We start from the raw sequence: 19,772 nt of genomic DNA, 5'->3' as shown, positions 1-19,772 counted from the left end.
GATAGGAACTGAGATTAGCGAACAGCTGGGACACATTCAGGGTGCCGTAGTCCCAGCCTTCCCCTAAATACATTTTAAATGTTTTAAATATGAAATATAAAACTCATACAGAAATGTGCATAAATCATAAATGTCAGTGTAATAAATGATTATAAAATGAACTCTTGTATAAGTACTTCCAACATCAATACATAGGATATGCCAGCAACCCAGAAGACCCCTGTGTCTTCCTTCTTTAACACAATACCCTTTCTGCCTCTCTAGAGATAAATAACTATCCTGTCTTTTATGGTAATTAATTTTCTTGCCTTTCTGAAAAATAGTCATATACATGTCTCCTTTTGGTTCTGTTTCTCTGGAGAACCCTGACTAATTTAACCTATAGGCTTTCCTTTGAACCTGGAAAGAGACAGTTCTAGTGTCTCTTCCTCTTTTTATAAGAGCACCAGCCCTATGGGATTAAGCCCCACATTTGTGACCTCATTTAATCTTAATTACCTCCCATTTTATCTCCAAATATAGTCACATTGAAGGTCAAGTCTTCAACATATGAAATGGGGTGGGGGGATACAATTTCATCAAAATGGTGCTGCTATAAACATTCTCAATATTTCTCTGATTCACAGGTACACACGTTTCTCTAGAACATATAATTAGAAGTAGAACTGATGGCAAATCAGGCTGCATATCTTTGATATGAGATGATGCCAACCTGTTTTCCAAAGTAGTTGTATCAATTTACAACAACTAGGAATTTATTAGAGTTTTTATTGCTCCATGTCTTTTTCAACATGTTGAATCGTCAGATTTTTAAAAATACATATTTACCAATCTGCTGGGTGTGTAAGGTTATCTCATTCTGTTTTTAATTTACATTTCCCTGATTCAAGGTTAAGCAATGTTTTACACAAGAAAAAAAAAAAAAAGAGACAGGCCTAAGGAGCCATTTAGAGCTAAGAGAGTGGAAGTAACATAGCTGTGCTAAGTGTTTCATAGAGTAGTAATTCCTATAACAACCCTGGAGATAGGTACTGCTATCACCCCATGTTACAGATGAGGAAGCTGAAGTTTAGTGAAGACACAGCCAGACAGTGTAGAACTGAGATTTGAACCCAGACTTGAACTTCTCAGCCCTGAGTGCCCTACGCTTTCAGAAGCTCACACAACAGCCATGTGGATGATTGTCTAGAGGCAGGATTTACTAATCTGAGGGAGAGCAGACCCAAGGCTGCAGCAGTTGGTGAAAAATTTGAGTCAGTCACAAAAGTGTAGTTTTTAAAAGCTTGTTAGCTAAGGACTTAGGAAAAAAAAGCAAAATGTCAGATAAATTGAGATTTAGCCTGAACTATGCCATGGGGATTTGAGTATTCGTGGCACCTAAAGTGAGAGGTTTTTGAATTTTAAGACTCAAAGTGATTTTCAAAAATAACATTTAAACATTTCCTGATGTTAAAAAAACATGTGCATTTTTACCGTCAAAATTTTGGAAAATTCAGAAAGCCACAAAAATGAAAAGAAAAATCACTTAATCTTACCACCCAGAATTAACCATTATTAAGATTTTATTTTATCTTTCCAGCATTTTCAAGCCCATAAACATGTACTATTTTTAAACAAAGTTGAGATCAGATGGTTTATGCTATTTTGAGGTTTTTGCCCTAAACAAAATATTAAGAATAACTTTTCATGTCATCAAAAAATGTTTTGCACAGGATATTTAATAGTAGTTTACTTTATGGTTGTATCACAATCCTTTTATAATATTTCAGATAACTAACTGCATGATGAAAATGCGCATAGATAAATTTTTGCTAGTTTTCTAATTATTTCTTTAAGTAGTAGTGCATGCCTGTGACTCATATTCCACAAACTTAGGTTTGCAAAAAAATATATCATACCTGTGTAGTTTCTTTAGATCAACGCAAATTTGATCCCCAATCCTCTTACCTCTGATTGGCAGGAAATCAGATTGGCCCTTTGGATTTTAAAAGAATCTGAGAGGCTTCTGTGGTGCCTGGAACGCAGGGGAAGGACACAGTCACCCCACACCACCTGGGTCAGCATGGACAACACCCTCATTGTTCCTTGAAGCCATGTAACTCCTTCTGTAGCACCCATGAGACAGGAAGATTTTTCCAGACCTCGGAACCTCAGTGCCCGGTGTCTCCAGGAACAAAATCCAGCAGCTTCTCTCTGAGCTTTTGTTACCATTCTGGGTGCTGCCAGGCAGAGGGAGTGGGTCACTGCAGCCTCCCTCTGCAGTTCGGGAGAGAAAAGCTCGGTCTTTATCTTTTCATGTTCTTCAAAGGCACTCTTCTCTCCCATTCTCCCTGGAACACTTAACATTGGCTCCTCCATGATTTTAGGCTTTTATGTGAGACAGAACGTGTTCTTGACTGTAAGCAACTTCAGCTTTCCAGCAAGCAGCAAACTTCCCTTGGGGAAAGGGGCCTCAAGATTTTACCAACAGCTTGAAATGGGGAGGAGAAAAAAATATGAGAATACTACCAGTCAAATTACCTGTGATTCTCATCTTTAAACATTTCCTTTTTTTTTTTTTTACCACCTTCACGCATTTCATCCAATGCCCCCCACCTGCCTCCAATAACCAGCAATCTGTCCTCTGTATCTGTGAGTTAGTCTGCTCGTTTTTTTAGATTACACATATCAGTAAGCTCACATGGTATTTGTTTTCTTTAACTTATTTCACTTAGCATAATCCCCTCAAGGTCCATCTATGTTGTAACAAATGGCAGGATTTCAGTCTTTTATGGCTGAATAATATTCCGTTATACGTAAGTACCACGTTTTCTTCATCCATTAATCTATCAGTGGACATTTAGGTTGCTTCCATCCTTTGGCTATTGTGAATAATGCTGCAGTGAACGTGGAGGTGCAGAAATCCTTTTGAGTTAGTGTCTTCGTTTCCTTCGGTTAAATACCAAGAAGTAGAATTGCTGGATCATATCGTAGTTCCATTTTTAATTTTTTGAGGAAACCCCATACTGTTTTCCATAGTGCTGCACCAATTTATATTTTCACTTACACATTTCTAATATATTTTCTTGTCATATCTAAAATGCTTGTCAAGGTGATTTCTGTTTAGTGGAGTAGATAGAATATGAGTAATTGCAACACAAGGTGAAAAAGTAAGAAGTACCATATGAAAGACACCGATAGAGTTCTAAGGAAAAGCAAACAAACAAAAACCCTCAGGGCACCTCCTCATGGAACAGAAAGCTTGAAAATGAGTAAATTGGACACTTCAAGCAGAGAGAACACTGTGAACACAGGTATCGAGGTGGGAAATCACAAGTGTTTAATGTCTTGCTATGGAAAGTGTGGTCCATGGGCGAGCAGCCTCTGCATCGCCTAGCAGCTTGTTAGAAATGCAGAAACTCAGGCCTCCTCCAGACTGACTGAATCAGAATCTTCATTTTCACAAGAACTGCAGTGATTTGTAGGCAATTAAGGTTTGAGAAGCGTTGCTCTAGGGTGGTGATTCTCAAAGGTGACCTCAGACCAACAGGATCAGCTCCACTTGAAAATTTGTTAGCAATGCAAATTCTCAGGCCCCTCCCCACCCCAGACGTACTGAATCAGAAGCTCCGTGAAGGTGGTGCCCAGAAGGACGTTTTCCCAAGCCTACAAGGTGACTCTGGTGCATGTGCAAGTTGGAGAACCACTGCTCCAGAGCAGAGATTGGAAAACAAAACCTAAATGTTTCAGGCTTTGCGGACAATGAGGTCTCTGTCACAACTACTTAACTGCTATGGTAACAAGAAGGTAACAGTAGGCAACATGCAAACAAACGAGCATGACTGGGTTCCAGTGAAATTTTATTTACAAAATAGGTGCTGGCTTTGGCCATATCCATTGGGTCACATTTGCTTATAGCTGCCCTAAAACACGGACTTTGAAACTTGACTGTACATTTGAATCACTTGGGGGAGGGTCGTAAATCTTGATACCCAGTCCATGCCCCATACCAATTGAAGCAACATCTTTGTGGTTGGGCTGAGAACTCAGTATTCTGAAAAACTCTCCAAGTGATTCGAATGCATAGCTAAGGATGAGAATCAGACGCTATAGAACGTAATAGATGGGCCCAGAAAGAGGGTGTGAGAGGACCAAGGGAGATTAAGTATAAAGGATGGCTGGGAGCCTGAATGTGGAAGCCTTTTAAATGGGGATATTCCCCAAGCACCACAATCACACGGGGATTTTAATATCCATATAGGTCAGGGTACGTATTTTCATATTTTCTTAACCACGTGTTACTGCATTTACACCACGATATTAAAAATGAGAAATGTCTGAATAAGGGATAGGCCAAATGGCCTTTAATTCCCCAACAGCAAAACCCTGTTAATACCTTGCCCTGTGTCAGCAAAATAATTGTGGTTCAAGTGAATATAAAATACTTCCATTCAATCTTCTCCCTCCTCCCTAAGGCAAACGCTTTCTTATCATGGAGAAACAGTAGTCCTCAAACTGTCAGACTGCATCAGGGGAGCTGAACAAGAATTATAAAGCCAGGCTAAATCAAGGCATCAGCTAAGAGGGTAAAATTCGTTTGCAGGTGAGCTTTTTAGCCTCTTCTCTGACCAGAGCCTCCCTGGTGCTGCTGTGCAAATGCTGGAAGAGAAGAAGCCAACACTTTTGCAGGAGAATGAACTAAATTTCTTTGGTAGCAGAAGCTGTCACTGACTAACTCAAGTGAAAAAAAAAAAGTATTAGCTGAAAAGATCTGCAGCGGTCCATAGATCTGGGTCTTTGTAACAGGATCTGTGGACGATCTCTTCATGGTGCTTCTTTCTAGGTGGATGAGCTTTGTCTACTTTCTGCCCTAGAGTTACTTCATCTAAGATGTCAGTCTCAGGAAGAGACCATCTGATTGGCCAAGCTTGGGTCACGGGACCTTAATGAACAGTCCCACCTTGATTGATGGGTCCCCAAAGTCCAACTGGGATTCTTTCACCACAAGAAGGAAGAAGAGATGCTAGGAAGGCAAAACAACAGATGTCCACTACAGAGGGCAAGAATCAGTATTTTTAAACACTGCATCTAAGTGCAGTGTTTAAACTCTAACAAACAGTTTGTCAGCATATCCACACATTGATCATGAGTCTGGAGTACACCATCTCTTAAAATTCAGAAAGGAAATTGCTCATTGAGTCATAAACATTGGAGCAGGAGCAATCTTAAAGATCCAACCCCTCATGTTACAGGGGAGGAAACTGAGGAAGATGGAATAACTTTCCCCTGCCTATTCCTATTTATATTTAATGTTATTCATGAAAAGCATACAATTAAACAAGAGTCCAAGTTAGACTCTTCTAGGTCATTCTGCCTGTGGTTGTGAAAGTGAATGTTTTTAATTTCCCTGAAGACTCTGTGCACACGTCATGGCTGCTCTTTTAAAGATGAAAAATAACAGGCTCTCACATTTGTCCAGAGGTTCTTATTAAAAGCACCAATTCCCAGGCCCCAGCCTCCAGAGATTCTGATTCAGTAGGTCCGAGTTAAGACCTAGGTCACTGCTTTTTCAAACGAGCACCTGTATACAGATGGTCTGTACATAACACCTGGAACAACAATGTGGTCCCACACGTAAATGTTTGCAGAGGCCAAAATGTAATATGAGTAAAGCTGGGTGGGTATAAGACAATAATAAGAAGAGCTGAGGATGGTAAGTGGGTGTGTCCTATCTAAGGGTACTCAGATTCAGTCTATTTTTTTGAACACCTTGCAAACCGAACAAATTCTATTTGCAGGACATATTCTGCTCTCATAGATGCCATAAATTGTAAGCCCTATTAGTGCTTTCACAAGAATTTTATTATCCACTGAACTTCTAAGATAGATAAAACAACTATTATTCCCAACTCCATGAATAAAAATTGAAGAGAGAGAGAGATGTAAAGTAACCCACGCAAGGCTAATGGCATCTGCTGAACAGGTACACACATCTTCTAATTCCTAAACTTAGGTACTTTAAAATATACCCAAGTAATGCACCCCTGCCCCCTTTATTTTTTTTTAACTCTTCTCTGTGACGTAGTTTGTGTAAACAACATTCCTTTCAAATGTGATTATGTCTGTCCAATCACAAACAGAGCAGGAAAAAAAGCCTAGCTATAATTTTTTAAATACGTGAAAAGCATGTAAAACATACAGAATCCTTAGGATTTTAAATCATGATACAAAGCTTGTATCTCTGACATCATTATATAAAATTACTACATGCCTCTTTAAGATTGGCCCAGTTTTCATCATTTTACCCAATAAAGTTAATATATTATTTTTGTATCACAGCCGGATGATTTAGAAACACAAAATATGTTTGGCACAGATTCACAATTCCTTAATAAAATAAAAGACAAAGTCTCCACAGCAGTTAGAAAATAAATATAATTATTTATTTTGGCCAAAGACTCCGAAAGTGCTATGTCAGAGATTTAAAAAGCACTTTTCAAATAAGGTGGCTATTTGATGTCAAGCTTTGAAAGTGCTGGGCTGAGTCCCTCTCACAATAATTGAAAATTCTGGGTGTGTGATTCAACACTTCAAACCATTGCAGTATTTCTATATGATGCTGGAGTTGGAGAACAGAATTAGGACTAGGTTAGAGGTTAACTCTGTAACATCAATTTTTTACTGAACAAAGCTTGGTTCAGGAAACATGCTTTGACCTACCTTACCTTAAAATCTTGGTGATAATGAACCAAGTTATAACAAGGTTTTGCAGTACATAGAAGACCTTTTGTGGACGTTAGAATTGATCAAAGGAACAGAGAGAAATACAGCCCCTTTGGTTATAAGGAAACATATACTTGTGGTTTTAATTGGATAAAGGTAGGATTAAATAATTACAAAAGTATATTAAAATAACATTTAAAATAAAGTTTTATAACAAATGAGAGAAATAAGCCATTATCTAGAACATGTAAAGAGTGCTTAAAAATCAATAAAAATATAAAAATCAACCAACTAGAAAGATAGTAAAAGGATATTGACAATTTACAAAAGAAGGAATCAAATGGTCAATACACAGATAAAAAGGTCTTTCTTTCACTAGAAATGAATTAAATTCACATTGAAACCAAAATATGATATTTCACCTATCAAAATGGTAAATATTGTTTAAAAGATATTTGAGGGAGGAAAATGTGCAGTGAAATAGGAATTATGAAATAATGCACGTGGAAGTTAAATTTGGTACAATAATTTTGGAAAGCAATTTTACAAGTTATGTCAAAATTTTAAAATGTCCTTACCTGTAAGAAGATATTATAAATAAAACACTAGAAGTACAGGCCAATATTAATTTATAATAATACTTATTGCAGTATTTTTTATAATTGGAACTACCTTAAATATCCAATGGAAGATTATTTAAGTAATCCAAGGTATATCAATATGGTGAAATATTATATACCTATTTCAACAATCAGATTTTCAAAGAATATTGAAAACTTTGGAATTCCAATCACTTAAAAGGAAGGATATAAAATGGTATATACAGTATAATCTTAATTTTGTTTAAAATATGTACTCTGTATTAGTGTGCTCAGGCTGCCATAACAGAATACCATAGGCTTGTGGCCTGAATAACAAAAAATTATTTACTCACAGTACTGGAGGCTGGAAGTTAAAGTTCAAGGTGACATCAGGCTTGATTTCTGCTGAGAATCTCTTCCTGGCTTGTAGGTGGCCCCTTCTCACTGTGTCCTCACAAGGCCTTTCCTCGTGCATGCACACTCCTGGGGTCTCTTCCTCTTCCTATAAGGAAACCAGTCCTACTGTATTAAGGCCCCACCCTTATGATCTCATTTAACCCCACACCATTCAGCAGCTCTCTGACATCAGCTGGATGTGGTACAATTCAACTCAATTCTGACACCATTTGCCCATAGAGAGCATTTGATTCCACAGGTTGTGGGCTCAGTCCCACACGACCACCCATCTTCAATCACAAGTTCCAGGTTGTTACCTGTGCTTCTGATCAAATGGCTAAAAGTCAGAGGTTCCCATGACCGCTTTCTTGGATTGAATTAATTTGCTAGAGCAAATCAAAGAGCTCAGGAAACCAGTTTACTCATGAATCAACAGTCAGATGAAGAGATACATAGGGTAAGGTCCTGAACAAAGGAGCTGCTGACCTTGTGCAGTTTGGGGCCAGGCATGGTGGCACGTGGAAGCTTTCTGGTTCACCAACCTGGAAGCTCTCTGTATGCTCTCCTTTTTTGGATTTTTATGGTGGCTTCATTACATAAGCATGACAATTAAATCATTGGCCATTGGTGATTGATTCACCCTCCAAGCCCCTTTTCCCTCCCCTGAAATCAGGGGATGGTACTGAAATTTCCAACCTTCTATTCCAGGTTTGCTCCCCCAGCAACCATCCCCTATCCTTACGTGAGGTCCAAAAGTCACTTCACTAACATAACAAGAGATACATTTGCCCCTCTCAACACTTGGGAAATTCCAAGGGTTTTAGGAGCTCTGTGCCAGAAATGGGTCTAAGATCAAATATATGTTTCTTATTATAAATCACAATATCACAGTTCACTTTGAGAATCTGTAAACATGCTGTTTCTCATCAAACTTTTACCCAGTATTTTTAGCCAGTGGATTGATGATTCTTAGCTGAATCAATTATTACTATGATGGTTACCAAATGGTGATTTCTCTAATTTCATCATTCATTCCACATTGATTAGTTGGCATTCTATCATAAGGAAGAGCTTTTACTTCTCCCCTATTTATGTATTTATTCATTTGTATCAGTACTGACTCATGGATTCTTATCTTATTCAATAGTATTTAATAGGTTCTAATCTGCTATTATTTTGATGTTCAAATGGTCCCAATTGCGCTCCCTTTTTATATTTTCACTTCTCCTGTTGCTTCACTCTCCTCTTTTTCTTAATCTCTTCTCCAGTCACATATTTCCCTCTTTCTCTGTTTCTCACCTGCCATCCCCTTGGTTTCCTATCCCCACCCTACCACCTCTACTTCTTTAGTTTTGGTTCTAAGCTCATTTTTCTCCTTTATTCACTGGCTGGTCTGAAATGCATGGAGCTTCTCTTTCATCACAGCTTTTCTCCCTCATTTCCTTGGAAGTGCCCCAAACTTCGATTGCTACTGGAGCAAATCTAGTAGTTTCAAAAGATGGTACTTCTCTTGATCTAATCGTAAAGATGCCAACTGCAGTTAAGTGTCTCAGTATTTCCAAGGGTTTATAACTTAGCTATAAAAATTCACTTTAGGCTAGAGCTTGACATATAATCTTTCAGCCCAAGTGTGAATTTCTTTAACCGTTTTCCCTTTAATCCAACACCACTTGATTCAATGTAGCTTTCATCCTCTAATAATATATGTTCATGAGTTATTACTGCATCAATACAAATCATGTCCTTTGCTGAAGTAATTACTGCGGGTAAATAAGAAAAAGGATACAACGTCCGTGGTTCAAGGGTTATAAGATGAAAAAAGTATTGATCTTCTGTGATGCTTTCTCTTCTATCTATCCTTCGACCTGTAAACCCCCAAAATATGAATCCTGAAAAAAAATCTAATGTTTAAAAAAAGATAATATGTTATTTTTAAGATACTAGCTTCTCTGGGAGCAGACTGGGTCCAATTTTTGTTTCATGATACGGCTTCAAATTAAAGGACTTAAGCTGACCAAATAATTGGTCAGCTATTGTTATTTTTTGAAGTAGGTAAACAGAATTTGTAGAAGGAAAATACTTCGGAATATTTTTTGTGGGAGACTGAGTAACTAGCTGAGCAGCTGTGGACAAATGTTAGGGAGAGAAACATGCTATGGGAGAGAAAGGGTTGAATTTGAAAGCAGGAGCCTGGGATTCCAGGCTTGGTTTACTCACCAACAATCGGAGTACATCAATCACTTCAGCTCTCCCCTGATTCACTTTTCCTCATCTGTAAAAATAGGTAGTTTGGGACACAATGACCCTTAAGGTCTCTTCTAACTCTAATATAGTTCTACGATCCTTCAGATCCATGAAAACAAGTGCTCTCCCAGTTAGTTTCAGTGGATAAAGCAAGTCTAGCCTAAGTTTGGGTGCGATGAAAAGGGTAGGATTGGAGGCATTTTTGGTGGGAAAAGTTGTTTACTGATTTGCCTAGTTACTTGTTTAAACTCATTTAATCCATTTGATCAAAGTGGTCTCTTGTGTATATCGTCTCAAAGGGCAGCTGGAGGTAGAACTGTCTTTGAAATTGACTGTGCATACTTTTCTCTCTTTCTAGTCCTTTACCATCATATGTATAGAAGGAAGGATGCTCTTCCTGGATAGAAGGAGAAGTGTTTAGGAATCTTGTAACAGAATCATCCATTGACCCTAACATAGTGCCTTAGGCTTAATAGGCACTAAATGGATATCTATTGCATTGAATTACACCCAATCTAAATAGTAGCCCTCTTAATTCTTTTAGTTTCTTTCTCTTTGTTTTTCCACCTCTTTAAAGCAAAAGGTGGTCTCAAGCATGTCATTGGTGCTCTTATAGTGTTACTCTATGCTCTCTCCCTAAATGATTTTGACCTATTTTCTGGTTTCATTTACCTCCTGAATGCCAATGACTCCTAAATCTTTATTTCTGAGCAGACTAAACTTGAATTTCCAAGTCCCATTTTCAACCAGAGACCCATCAGCATCATAAACTCAGCACGATAAAAATGGAAATATTTGTTTTCACCAGGACATAAAGTGGTCTGTGTTGTGGTTAAGGTGATCACCTTTTGCCTGGTGAGTTGGCTGGACACTGTGGTATCATCTTGGATTTCTCTCTCTACTTCCTCTACTTTTTCCCTTCCCTAAATCTAATCAGACTGCATATACTAGTCAAGTTGATCTCCACTTCAAGATTCCTGTATTTAAATTCTGGCTCTGACAAGAGCAAAGAGACCCTAAGCAGGTGGATTTAACTCTTAAATTTTAGTTTCTTTCTTTATTGGTCTATGGTGAGGATTATAGAGGATAATGCAAGTGAAGTACTTACCTCAACTCTTGGCACATAACAAGCACTCCATAAATATTGTTATTATCTTTGCTTTTATTATACTTTCCTTTGGCCTCTGCAATCCCTTGACATTCCTGTTTTACCTCCTTGGGGCATGTATATCAAACTGTCCTGTAGTATCATTTGGCGTTCATGTGCCGATTTTACCCAGGATAGTATAAACTCCTGAAGTCCTAGGCTGTGCCCTCGGTGACCAGCTTTCCGATGAACAGAGAAGGCGCATGGAGGACCATGTCTTAGGGGCAAACTTCTCCTCTTGCTACATTTCAGTGACCAGGATTAGTCACAGGGCTTTGCCGTGGGGAGAGAGGGCAAGGACTTGTCTTCCTGAGGACCCAAGAGAGGAATAAAAAGGGGTGGAGAACGCACAGCACTATCCCACAGAGGCGGGGGGGAGGGAAATGGACACAAAAAGTGAAAGACAAGATAAAGATAATATAATTTTCTTCCCCCCAGATGTCTACAGGTCTTTAATGTAATGTCTACAGTGTCACAAACTTCAAACATTCCAGACACACTTAATAAGTTTTACATTATGTTACATATCATTATTACTTTTTCTTTGTACAGATTTTTTTTTACTAAATATGTTTTTTTAAATAGATTTTCTGTCACTGCTGTAAATGGAAAACCAGTATTTTTCTAATCTGCATTAAAATAAATCATAAATACTAAAATAAATTCCTCCCGTCTCACCTAACACATTGTGTACATCACTAGCGAACACTCTACACTTGGGGAAACACTGCTTTAGTGCAGGAGAAACACACACACGTATACCCATCTCAGATGAGGAATGTTTACTCTTCAACACATGTGTTAAAGAAATACATACCACGGAAGAAATTCAAACCTGGAGACTTCTTCCTAAAGGAGGATTTTTCTTTTCTTTTTACCCTCTTTCTCGCTTTCCTCTTTCTACCATTCCTTCTTTCTTTCTTTATTCCTTTCTTCATTTCCTTCTTCCCTCCCTCCCTTCCTTCCTTTCTCCCAGTCTTTCTGTTAGATTTTGAAGAGGATAAAGTAGGGCAAGATCTGGGGAGAAATAAGGGCTTTCTTAACTCCCCACAGTACTTTTCTTGAGCTTTAATGAATTCTGATCATGAGGGCAACAGCCCAGGAGAATTTAAAAATCCTGTCCAATTAAATGCCCTTTTAAGCTCTGGGATGACCTCACAACTCCCCTTCCCACCCCATCCCCATGCCATCTTCATTTCCCACAGGCAGCCTCCTCAGCACGCGGGGCTTCTCGTCACTATCTGCAACCCCTCTTCAGAGCAGAAGAATGGTAAAATGTTTCATCTCTGACCGTAAGTGTTAACGGGAGTAGAATCGGTCAAGGCCCTTGAGTGGCAGGTCAGATCACACCTGTCAACCTTGGCCACAGGGCTGCAAAGCTGGAGTTGTTATATTTACCTGCCCTCAATTATGCTGAAACAGGAGGAAAGCCTTCTAGCAAGGTCTGGATTCAGTACAGTGATCAAAACCACTCAGTGAGAGTGCTTGTGAAAACAGTTCATTTTCCTATCAACAGCGTTTTACATTTATCCAGTAAATTTTATCTGAACCCTCCAACTCTAGTAAAATACAGAAAAGCGTAATAAATTTCACTTTATGGGTTTCACAGTTTGAAAACTGCTTCAGGGCAGTCTGGTTACTGAGGGGACCCAATGGGAGCAATTTCCAAGGGTTGTTTTCTGCACACAGGGAGCTCTGGAGACGACCTGATACCCTTTGGTGCCCAGTTCACTGAGGTGAAGCATTACCCCCGACCTGGTCATCGTTTAAGGCATGATACACGTCCTGTGTGTATACCTGCAAAGCTGGCTTCTAACAGTGAACAAAGAGAGCAATTAAATTACAAAGCAAAGGGCTGCTAGCTTGCCTGGGCAACGAGCAAATGAGCTTCATTAAAGACTGGGATAGGGCTTCCCTGGTGGCGCAGTGGTTGAGAATCTGTCTGCCAATGCAGGGGACACGGGTTCGAGCCCTGGTCTGGAAAGATACCACATGCCGCGGAGCAACTGGGCCCGTGAGCCACGATTACTGAGCCTGCGCGTCTGGAGCCTGTGCTCCGCAACAAGAGAGGCCACAATAGTGACAGGCCCGCACACCGCGATGAAGAGTGGCCCCTGCTTGCCACAACTAGAGAAAGCCCTCGCACAGAAACGAAGACCCAACACAGCCATAAATAAATAAAAATAAATAAATAAATAAAAATTAAAAAAAAAAAAGACTGGGATAAAGTCACTGACATACTACAACATAGCTGACTACCCCAGAAGGTCCCTAGGTCTTTTTCTCTTTTTCCAAGGGGTTTTCAACTGGGAGTAAATCAAATAACATTTCTTAAGGGAAACTCTTCCAACTGCCCCCCAACCAAAAATGTATCTGCAATTTACTCAGAGGCAGGCTTTCTTATTTTCAACTGGCCTTTCATTGACTGTTTTCCTTGTCTTTACAAATTGTTAAGACTTGAGAAGTTCTCCTACCTTAACGAGGCCTGGTCACTGTAGCGTTTTGCTCCACATAGGACCTCCCTCTCTCTCCCCAGACTTCAACCATCAAATTGTGATTCCTATCATCTTTTGTTTCCACTTTTTTTCAAATCAGTTAGGATCCATGTTGAATCCTTGAGATGAAGCCACACTTGAAAGTCTTTTACCTTCATGTGACAATACTCACCACCATGTATTATTTGTCAGTCACAGTTGGAAGCACTTCATCTATATAACTTGGTTTCATCCTCACCAGGAGCCCATGGGGTAGAGCTTTTCTTCTAGTTCCTTTAACAGGTAAGGACACTGAGGCAGAGGCCGGTCACAAAGCTAGCAAGTGGGAAAGCCAGTATCAAACTCGGTTACTCTCACTCTTATCTTGGGGTCTTCTCCTGAGGCTGTACTTCCTCCTGGGGAGTGCCTGGGTGGTGGGCACAATGTTCCCTGTGTTAAAGCAGCCAGAGGCATGAATTGGTAAGAACGAGAGCTTTAATTTTGACCTAAGGAGGAAGGAGTTGTCTTTGGAGAATGGAAGGAGTCTGAGGCAAAAGGGGTAGAAGAAGGAATGAGTCCAGATGAATGCTTCAACACCTTGGAATAGAAGGTGGAGGGCGAGAACCTAGAGGTTCTGGTTCCATGAAGGACTGGGAGACTTTGTGTTTCGGGAATCAAGTGATGCAGTTGAGCAGAGGTGGGGAGGCTGAGCAGGAAACAGAGTTTGGATGATGGAAATCCACTCCTTCCACAGCACGGCCAATTCCCTCCAGCCACAGGTCATAGGCATTCCCCCCGAGAAAGCACCAGCAGAAGCAGTTGTAAAGCAAATGACTTATGTGGCCTGCAGACATTCTCATTGTTCCCCAGAGAAGCCTTAGGCGCCCCCACTTCCCCCTTCTATGTCTTCTAACCTAACCCTGTTTTATATTCCTGGGTAGTAATCATCACTGCTTGATATGAACATACTTATCTTGTTTTCTCACCTTCCCTCTCACTGAGATGTCATCTTTGCGAAAGCAGGGACCGTATTTGTCTTGTTTTTTGATTCTCAGTGCCTGGCATATGGTAAGACCTTAGTAAATATTTGTTGAGCAAATGAATAAAAGACCTAGAAAGCCAAATCATAAACCCATAGACCAATTTGTCCCTAGGTAGACAGGAGATGCACCTGGAACTCCCAGAAATAATTCAGAGATGGTCAATCGGCATAGGGGTGGAGGTTGAAGGTACCAAGACAGAAGTCCTAAAGTAGGGACCAAAAGGCATCATCATTTTGGAATAGTAAAGACTTGAACAGTTTATTACAAACATCATCTCAATATAATTACAACGTGTAATTATACATCACCATTTCGTTTTTGCAGATGAGAAAGCAAAGGCTCATAAAAAAACTAAATAAATTACTTGCCCCTGGTCCTATAGCTAGTATCTGGGAGAACAGCCATTTGAAATACTGTCTAGCTGTTTCTATAGGTCATGCTATTTTCATTACACCACATTGGTTAACGTCTATCCTTGGGCCTGTTTCCTGTCCATGAGGGGGATGTAGGGGAAGAGACAACACGTACATAAATCTTTCAAAAGAACAGCTGCAGCTTGTACCATGCAGAGCCCAAATTAAAAAACAAAACAGAAGCAAACATGGCCGAAGGTCATGGCCTTTGCCTGCCAAGGCATAGCCAAAACATAAAGGAGATCTCTTTGATGTAGGTGATCTTAAATGATCTCTTCATGGTCAGCTTATGACATAAAAATGTTTTTAAGCTGCAGTTACACAAAAATGATATTGAGCTATCATATTTCATGGCCCACATAACTGTCTAGGTACCAGAGCATGTGACTGATAAGGTCACTTGAAGGAGACTGTGGTGTTGAATATGTGAGGTCTCCTTGTTTAAAGCTAACTTCTTTTTATTGTGGTTGACAATCAAAGGATTTGCCCAGTTTTCACTATCCTTGAAATATCTTTTCAGTCATCAATGATGGAGTCTTTGTCCCATCTTTCTTTCCCTCACAACTCCCATGAGAACGCTCAACCTTGTTTTGCTGGTGCAAAGAGAGTCAATGAGTAGTCAATGGTTGTAACTAATCAATTCCTTATCCCCAATTCAATTTCAACATTGGAGAATGAGGTGACTTTTAAAAGACCAAAGGGAAATACTTTTACGAACATTCCAGAAACTACACAGTTAGGATTAAAATGAAATCTTCAATCTTTTCTAAGAAATTCCATTCTGTAGATAATTCTTAAAAAAGTAATACTAAAAGCAGAAGAAGTCTTATGCAAAAAGCTCTTTATCAAAATAGTACTCATGGTATTAGAAAATTACAACTAAACATCTATAGCAGGTAAAAAGATATGTAAGTTACAGTTACATCCGTATAGGGGATATTATTTAGCAATTAAAGGGATTATGAAATAACATAATAACATAAGGAATTGCCCATGTTAAATGTCAAATGGAAAAAAAGCAAAAAATAAAAGTGAATATTAGGTATCAGAGGAACTATAAAAAATAATTTTATTACATGAAAAAAAGATTGGAAGAAAATACGCCAAAATGTTTAAAGGGCTAGATTTGTGTTTTGGGACTATAGATTATTTTTCTTTCTTCTGTCAGCCCATCTGCATTTTTAAGATATGTTTATACGAGGTAAAGTACTCTAACAAAATTTATTTTTTTAACTGCATTTTTTGAAAGAAAGAAGATTTCCAGCCCTCCACTAGGAAAACAAATTCATATCAAATAATTTGTATTCCTTGAAGACTATGGCTTCAGGCTGAGGAGCAGTCTGCATGAGAAGAATCACCCAACCTCTTTTAGAGCATTGTATATGAACTGGCAGATATCTCTGAACATCCCTGAAAGATGCAGGTGCTTTTTAGAAGTGTCCCTCGTCTCAAAAGGAACTGGGAACTAACAGACCACAGTTCTCATATCTGAGTTACATTAGTTACATTGCTAAATGAGAGAAGATGCTGGGGGTGGTAGCCAGAATTCTAAGATGGTCCCCAAAATTCTTGGCCTCTGGTATGTACAAAGCTGCTCCCAGTTATTCAAACACTAATCTAAGTGTTGCTGTGAAAGGATTTTGCAGATGTAATTAAATTCTCCAATCAGGTGACATCAAGATACAGAGAGGTGGCCTGACCTAATCATATAAGCCCTTTAAATCTGGACCTAGAGTTCAGAAACTGGGAAGTCAGAGATTCTATGCACAAGAAAGATTTGACATGGCTTTGCAGACTTGAAGATGGGCCATGTGGAGGAATGTAGGCAGCTCTAACAGCTGAGAGTGGACCTCAGCTGACAAACAGCAGGGAAACAGGGACCTACCTCAGTTCTACAGCCTCAAGGAACAGAATTCTGCCAACAACCTGAAAAAGCTTGGAAGTGGATTTTTCCTCAGAGCTTCCAAATAGCAGCCCATTCTGGGCTCTACACTGATTTCAGCCTGTGAGACTAGGCTGAGGACCCAGTCATGCTGTGCTGGACTCCTGACCTACAGAAGAAATACATATTGTTTTAAGGCCCTAAGTTTGTGGTAATATGTTACTTAACAATACAAAGCTAGTATAATGGGTACAGAGTATTTATAGTGAATGAAGGAAGTTTTGAGCTATACAGAAAAGGAAAATTTTTCTATCTTACCCTCACCCCCAATCCATTTCCCAAATGCATAATTCCCTCCAGAACATTCTGCAGAGTGTTGATGATGATGGTTTTTCTCCTTTACAGAGGTTCAATACTAAGGAAATAAATAATGGTCATAATACTAATAATAGATAACACGCAGTATTAGCATTTTGCTAAACACTTTTTTCACATTCTCTCATCCAATTCCTATGTCAATCATTTTAAGACAGGAATTATTATTATCTGCATTTTTTCAGGTGAGGAAACTGAGGCTTAGAGAATTATAGGAACATAAATCTGTCTGATTCTAAACCCTTTGGCCTGGTGGGGAGTTATCAATGGTGTTCAAAGAATTCACTGTTCTCTTTCTGTTTCATGTACTCAGGTCTGGCGGTAAACATGAGAAACTGAGAGAAAGGAATGTATAAAGGAGATGGCAACAATTTAAAATCTCAAAATGAGGTTGATTTAAAGTGAAATTTGGCAACTATTGCACAAAAAAATTTTTAAATGCATTTTCCTTAGCAGGATAGATAATGCAATTGCTTAAATTAAATAATTGTCTAGGCTTGGTTCACTAAGATTTTTCAACTATTTTTTATCTGTGGGATTTTGAAAAATATCAGGGAAGTTTATTTGCTGAGAGTTAAGAGTCAATCACTTAAGTAGAAATTATAGATTCCATTGAGAGGGACATAATAATCTGATTCTCTTTATTACATTATGGTAGTGCAGATATTTTGAAAACCAGGAAGTAAATTCTGTAGAGTAAAGCAGCTCAAACACACATAAAAAGCATTAGAAGTAATTGCCACTGTTGACCAGTGAATAGAAAGGAGGATCATGTATCTCAGAAGGGCCAAGTGTGAGGAACTCACCCAAGAGCATGCTGTCCAGTAAAAATAGAATGCAAGATTCAAATGTAACTGTAAATTTTCTAGTAGCCACATTTAGGAAAGCAAAAAGAACTGAAATTAATTTTAGTACTGTATTTTATTTAACCTAATACATCCAAAATGCTATCATTTCAACATGTAGTTAGTATAAAAAATATTAATGAGATATTTTGCATTCTTTTCCATACTAAGTCTTCAAAATCTAGCACGCATTCTACACATAATACTTCCATTCAAACTAGTCACATTTCAAGTGCTCAACAGCCACAGGTGGTTACTGGCTCTCCTTGTACTGGACAGCACGGCTCTAGCGTGTGGGTTCTCCTTGGGGGGTGACGCCTTACACAAGGGAGCAAAGGTGAAATTGATTCTAGGGGATAGGGATCTTAGTTGTTTTATGTATAAAACACAGATATAAATACAGGGAACAAAAAGATATACAGATCATCTGTGGCATTAAAATTTTGTGGAGACGGTGTGTATTCAGGGCTCTCCAGACAAACAGAACCAGTGGGCTTCCCTGGTGGCGCAGTGGTTGAGAATCTGCCTGCCAATGCAGGGGATACGGGTTCGAGCCCTGGTCTGGGAAGGTCCCACATGCCGCGGAGAGACTAGGCCCGTGAGCCACAATTGCTGAGCCCGTGCGTCTGGAGCCCGTGCTCCGCAACAAGAGAGGCCGCGATAATGAGAGGCCCGCGCAACGCGATGAAGAGTGGCCCCCACTTGCCGCAACTAGAGGAAGCCCTCATACAGAAACGAAGACCCAATACAGTCATAAATAAATAAATAAATAAAATTTAAAAAAAGAAAGAAAAACAGAACCAGTAGGATATATGTGTATATATATATAGTATAGCTGAGGGCTGACCCTTCTCATTCTGAAAGGATAAAATGCCATGGAAGATCAACTGAAGTAGTTTTGGAGCAAAGCACAAAGATCAAGCTCATGTTCCCCACAGCTGTGCTGTCTGATATGGTAGCCACTCTCTAAAGGTGGCAATTTAAATGTAAATTAATTGAAGTGAAATTAAATTAATAATAAACGTGGCACTAGCCACATTTCACATGGCTACATGTGGCTAGTAGCCAGAGTATTAGATAATGTAGTACAAAACTTTTCATCACTGGGGAAAGTTCTATTGGGCAACGCTGGTCTAGAGCGTGATGAGTCAGCATTCAAATCCCGCTCCCTCACTTGCTATTTGTGTAACCTTGGGCAAGTTGCTATACCTTTGTCTCTGTTTCCTTACCTGTAATATGAGCTAATGATAAAGCATCTATCTCAGGATGTTTTGTGGGAAGTAAATGAGTTAATGCATGCCAAGAGGCTAGAAGTCCCTGGGATATAATTAAATATTTCATAAATGGTACTTGTTTTTTTTAGTAATTGCCTTTCTATTGAGGTTTTTTTTTTTTTTTTTTTTGGGTTGTTGTTTTCTTTTCTTTTCTTTTTGCTTCGGGTGACATTTGTAGTACTACTTGACCTGAAAAAAAAAAGAAATATAATGCCCACCCACCCAGATAACTTAATTTTTGCAGTTTAAATTAAATCATCTTGAAATAACCTCAGTCATTTGAGATTTTCTCTTGGTGACTCCATTATTATGGTATTTAAAATATGATTTTCATTTTGGACTGTTTCAGTGACAGAGAACTCACCCTCATCAAGATTTTAATTAATGCCTCAAATA

General features: G+C 39.0%; 1 long non-coding RNA gene across 1 annotated transcript in view; it reads right to left on the bottom strand.

The window, feature by feature from the left end:
- Positions 1–2,293: 2,293 nt before the first annotated feature.
- Positions 2,294–19,772, bottom strand: part of LOC130708961 (uncharacterized) — a 35,107-nt gene continuing 17,628 nt past the window's right edge. The window contains exons 2-8 of the long non-coding RNA XR_009009364.1: positions 13,738–13,994; positions 11,032–11,379; positions 9,897–9,951; positions 9,466–9,544; positions 7,997–8,065; positions 7,637–7,785; positions 2,294–2,470 (exon numbers count right to left, since the gene is read on the bottom strand). This is a non-coding gene — a long non-coding RNA (uncharacterized LOC130708961). The remainder of the gene's footprint in view (positions 2,471–7,636; positions 7,786–7,996; positions 8,066–9,465; positions 9,545–9,896; positions 9,952–11,031; positions 11,380–13,737; positions 13,995–19,772) is intronic.

The sequence above is a fragment of the Balaenoptera acutorostrata genome, chromosome 9, assembly GCF_949987535.1.
Source record: "Balaenoptera acutorostrata chromosome 9, mBalAcu1.1, whole genome shotgun sequence".
Taxonomy (NCBI): domain Eukaryota; kingdom Metazoa; phylum Chordata; class Mammalia; order Artiodactyla; family Balaenopteridae; genus Balaenoptera; species Balaenoptera acutorostrata.
This window is presented reverse-complemented; position numbering and strand designations above follow the sequence as displayed.